Source organism: Alexandromys fortis, unplaced genomic scaffold (genome assembly GCF_014885135.2).
Source record: "Alexandromys fortis isolate MF-2015 unplaced genomic scaffold, M_Fortis_MF-2015_v1.1 scaffold_56, whole genome shotgun sequence".
Lineage (NCBI taxonomy): Eukaryota > Metazoa > Chordata > Mammalia > Rodentia > Cricetidae > Alexandromys > Alexandromys fortis.
In genome coordinates, this window is record NW_026067935.1 from 4,552,744 (window position 1) to 4,558,339 (window position 5,596).

The 5,596-nt window shown below is 40.5% G+C and overlaps 1 pseudogene; it reads right to left on the reverse strand.

Annotated features, from left to right (window-relative positions):
- Positions 1-1,176: 1,176 nt before the first annotated feature.
- On the reverse strand, positions 1,177-3,588 carry LOC126504325 (nucleolar complex protein 3 homolog; annotated as a pseudogene).
- Between the last annotated feature and the right edge of the window lie 2,008 nt (positions 3,589-5,596).

The window sequence follows — 5,596 nt, forward strand, 5'->3', positions numbered from 1 at the left end:
GGAGAAGAAGAAAGAGAGGGAGAGAAGGAAGGGGGGATAGAAGTGGAGAAGGGATGGGGAAATTTTACTTGTTTTTTTTGAAGTAGAAAAGGAAGCTATTTTATTCAACTATTAATAGCAGAAAATATCTATGTACACCTTTCATACGTCACCTCTACATATGGCAATAGCTACTATATAAAATAATGGTTTATAACTATTTATAAAGCATATACAGTTTTTATCTGTAAGAATAAAAAAAAACACTTTACTAGTTAGTCAGCACCAGTGTCGCTACAGCACAACAGACATCTCAGCCCTACTTGCGTCCTACTGGGCAACTTTCCCCCATCACTCTAGTGTAAAAGAATAAACACAGCTTCAAAGATTCCAGAATCACATTCACACTTTCTTTGAACTAGCCATAAGAGCACTCATTCCTTCATCTTTTGTTTGTTTGTTTCTTAGAGACAGGGTTTCTGGGTATAAAAGTCCTGGTTGTCCTGAAACTCACTCTGTAGACCAGGCTGGCCTTGAACTCAGAGATCCACCTGCCTCTGCCTGAGTGCTGGGATTAAAGTGATGCAACCCACACTCCCCGGGCAATACTCATTCCTTCTAAAGATCAGATCTGGTTATTACATGTATCATTCAATAGAAGCCAATGAACAAGAATCTAATCTTAAGCTATTTTTTAAAAATCCTTACTAAGAATTTTTGCTTTCATCTATGGTGGAGCAATATTTAGTTATAAAGAGGATTTAATAACTGTCTTGCTCAGTTTTTGTCAACTTGACATACACTAAAGTAACCCATGAAGAGGGAACCCAAACTAAAGAACTACCTCCATCAGACTTGCCTATGAGAATGTCTGTAGAGTGCTTACAAAATTAATAACCGATGTTGTAAGGGCTCAGCCCACACCTCATAGGCAGTGCCATTCCTGGGTAAGCTGGCCTGGGTTGTATAAGAAAGCAAGCCAAGCAAGCCATAAAAAACAAATGAACAGCGTCTTCTTCGAGTTCAGAAGTGGCCTCTGCTTCGGTTCTCATATAATCGTTCTCAGGAAGTTTTCCTTGTACACAAAGAAAAAGACCCTCATGTATTGTGTGCGTTGTGTGTCTCTGAATATGTGCATATAAATATATGCACAAATAAATATATAAAACAGTCCACTGACTTTTCATTTTTAGGCTACTATGAAGATGTTTTCAAACATTTGGTGAAATCCAGTGGTGTCTCAGTAGCAGCTTCATTGCAATATCTTTTGATTAGTTGATTTAAATCTTCATTCAAATATGAGTCTCCTTGTAAAAATTTATCCTTCTTTTTAGAGTTTGAAGGTCCAACAGGAGGGTTGAATGTCATTGCTGCCATGCTCTAAGTCTCAAAAAGTTCAACTGCAGATCTTCGGCTCGGCTCAGGCTTGAGAGCCTCGGAGCCTTCAGACGGGGCCCCAGCAAGCAAGTGAGCTGCAAATCTTTGCACGACAGGATGGTATGCCTCTGCAGTGTATGTAGCTCCCACAGTGCAGTGTTCTGTGCATTACAGCACTCTGGCTCCTCCAGCTCAGGCAGGAACACCCCCACTGCCCTGAGACTCGTTATCAAGCAACAAATTTGTCCTGGGAAAAGTATGCATCAATATTCTGGTAGTCGCTAAAAGGCCAATGCTTGAATTTGGAAGAACCTGCAGAGCAAGCGTACAGAGGCGCTTGATGAAGGCAAGAGCTCGCTGATGAGAAACCTGCTTTCTGCGCTTGGTTAGCATGACATCAAGGTAGTGGAGTACAATCTCAATACCATCGTTGGTAGCACCTGCATGTAATTTAAACAATGTCTTGTAGAGATGTGTATAGAATTTCATCGGGTCAATATTTAGAACATCACCTTGTCCAGAAAGAATATGAAAAGCAGTCTGGACACAGTGAAGACTTTCTTGATAACTTAGGTTAGCAGACTCAATGAGGGTATGAAGAACCACTAACAAATCATCAAAGAATTCCACATTTATAAGATGTACCAACTTGGCAAGACCTTCCAGAACTGCTGGCAGAAGAGGTAACCTCTGGGCCTTCTTCAAAATTCTGAAGTAGGTCACAAACACAATATTCAGCGTGCAGTTTCTCTGTGTGCAGTTTCAGCTTTCTCTCAGTGCTCTCTGAAGCTTCAGCCTCCCGAAGTTTCCGCTCCAGTTTCTCCTCTGTTTTCTTCCACTTTCTTTGCATTCTTGATAGAGTTTTTCTCTTTTCCTTGAAAGTCATGAACTTTTTTGGCTTGTTAATGTCCTCTGTATCTTTTTTCAGTTCTACTTCCTTAATTAGCAGACATAAAAATGTTTTTAATATCTCTGGCCTAACTTCATAATTTCTGACCTTTACAAAACCAGAAATCATTTTAATTACACCAAGAGAAGCTTGGCCTAATTTATCTTGTTTAAAGAGTTTCTTTACTGCTTCACAACACATTTCAGATATCAATTTTGACCCATTGTTCATCAAAGGGACAATCAGCACAATAATGTTGTTGTGAAAGTTGAAATGGGGCAGGGCCACCAACAACTCACACAGGCTCTTCACAGCCACTTCAGCCAGCCCTTTGTAGGCCTTTAAGGAGACCACGTTGCTCTTCTTCAGCTTCCTTTGCTTCCAGTCTTTAACCATTTGTTCCATATTTTCCAAATAAAATTTATATTGGCTAACCAAGCCTTCTTCAAATTCTCTTAACTTCTGGGTTTCTTTACGAATCTTGGTGGATTTTTCTGCTTCAGTTAGAGGCCGGATTTTATAGGAAGGAGTGATATCCTTAAATAGCTCCATCAGGGAAATGATCACCAACTTCCAGACAGTGACAGCCACATCAGGGTCCTGTTCCATCAGCATGGAACGCAACTCTTTCAGTTTTTTAATATTGTTTTCTGGATCTGACAGTATGGCAGATGCCAAGGCTGCAATCTGAATTTTCTTCTCCTGCAGCTTCTTCTTTCTCTCAATTAAATGTTCTTCTATGGTGAGGTCTGGAACAGGGTTTTCAATGACCTCTTCCTCAACTTCCTGCTCTTCTTCATCCTCTTCTTCTTGCTGGACATCTGTGACTGGCTTCTCCCTAGTCTGTGGGATTATACCGCTTTTATCCTTGATAGGAAGCAAAGGAATCAGCTCCTCAGGTGCGGTCTGCAGAGTTCTTGGCACTTTTTCATATTTAGCTATCACACTCTCGTGCTTTCATTTCTGGCTCACCAGAAGAAAGATCTCTTGTAAGAAAAGATGCTTTTTGTCCTCAATCTCTCATCAGCTGTAAGTCATCTTCATTCATCATATCTACAGGAAGGGCTTCTTCCTCCTCCTCCTCTTCCCTCTCCATCCTTTTAACTGGCCATTTGCTCTTTGGGTCCTCCAAGGGGACTGGTTTCTTGGACATGGCATCTTTGACAGCTTGCCTTAGCTTCCTCTGCTCTTTTCAGTACTTCTTGATAGTACTCTGCTGCTTAAATTGCTTACTCTTCAGTTTGTTTTCAAGTTTCACCTTACTAGTTTTTATCAGCTTGCAAAAGCTTGGGACCTGCTTTTTATTCCTCCTCGCCTTCATCTTTGGGCCTGCAAGGAGTATCGCAGACAAGATCAACGGGAAGGGGGGAGGCGCAGGAGCCGGAGAAAGTAACATGCCTAAAGCCGGGAAATTTTACTTGTGTTCTTTATTTTAATTTTTAAATAATTTATGAATTCACTGACCATATCCCCAAATCACATCATTTTTCAGATGTGTCATTTCCCATGTGTAGCTTTGGGAAAATTGTTTAGAATTCCATTTGAAAGCACTCGGTCAGTGTTCCTGCATGACTCTGGGGTTCACGATGGTTCCAGGATCAGATATCACTAGTCCACTTCAAGAGAGCACACACCGCCCTCCTTTACACAGACACAGACCCCTGTTCAGCCTCAGGCTCCCTTAGACTGTGTGGTGGGGACCTGCCTGCTGTGTCTGCATGGCTCCTTTCTGTTGTGTGATATTTTGATTGCATTCTGATGCTCCTGAGACTAACAATAAAGTTTGTTTTTTAAATATTTATTTATTTATTATGTATACAATATTCTGTCTACATGTATGCCTGCAGGCCAGAAGAGGGCACCAGACCTCATTACAGACGGTTGTGAACCACCATGTGGTTGCTGGGAATTGAACTCAGAACCTTTGGAAGAGCAGTCAGTGCTCTTAACCACTGAGCCATCTCTCCAGCCCCCTAAATCAAAAGGCAGAGATATCTACTAGTTGACCAAAACTAACCATAGAGTTTCTGGAGGACTGAGGACAGATAGACACAAGAAATAGTAGGATGGGCCTTCAAGAGGGTCTCAGCCTTTTGGAGGGAGGAACAAAAAGATAGGAGGTCACTGCTCATTTCTCCAGCTTTTCTGATCATTCAGGTTCTTACCCCAATATCTGACTCCCAAATTTTCATTGATAAAGGATAATTAAATAACCATATCCTCTGGGGCCCAATGTGGGGCGCCAGTCATAGGAAGATTTTTCTGTCCCTCATGCCAGCTCCCAAACAACCACATGGAGACTTCTTATTAGTTAAGAATGCTCAGTCAATAGCTTAGGTTTGTTTTTAGCTAGCTCTTATAACTTAAATTAATGCATTTCTACTAATCTACGTGTTGTTCTGAGGCTTGTTTACCTCATCTATGTAATGCCTATCCTGCTTGCTCTGTGTCTCCTAATGTGTCCTCATGATTCCATCCTTCTTCCCAGCATTCTCTCTACCATGAAACTCCTGCCCAGTTATTATCCATTCAACTTTTTTACTAAACCAATCTGACTGACAAATCTTCACAGTATACAGAAAGATTATTCTACAGCACCTCTCTGAACACTCTGATATGGCCTCTCTTGCTGACTCCTATTTTGGAGGCTTCCAGGTTGAAATTGGGAAAGCCTAAAACCCAGCCCTATAGAAATGAACCCCTGTCAGCAATCTTCCATGACCCACCCTGACTTTTCAGGAATCCATCCCAGTGCTGAACCACAGAAATAAAAAAGGCCTTTACTATTTCCCCAGGGTGGCTCCTCAGCACGACAACATCACAGCCATCTATCTTTGGGTTGCACAGTATTAATGATTGGTTTTTAAAATTTCTGATTGAATTGCTGATGAGTTTTCATGGGAAAAATTTTAAATGAATTTTGGCATGGGATTAGGACAGGATTTACAACAATTCCTAAAATGGTCCTAAACTTACTTCTGCTGGGTTTTTATGATGTATTTATACGAAGCAGTGCTCTCAGCTTTGACTATTATAAAACAAAATATCCATCAACTCTGAAAAACATTGAAGATACTCTGTTTTTATGCCAAGATTTAATTATTTGTGTAAAAATAAAAAGCTTCTGAATCTCATTAGAATGATAATTTGCTTTCATCTTTAGTAAATGATAAAATGCTGTGTATACCAAGGAATTGGTTGGAAATTAATTTGATTTATAACCTGTGGTATACCTGAGATCTTGTTTTTTTAAAAAAAAACTTTCTCAGGTGAAGGCTGAGAAGATTATTCAGTGAGTAAAGTTTTTGCCACGGAAACATGAGAACCACAGTTTGAACCCGTGGTACCCAC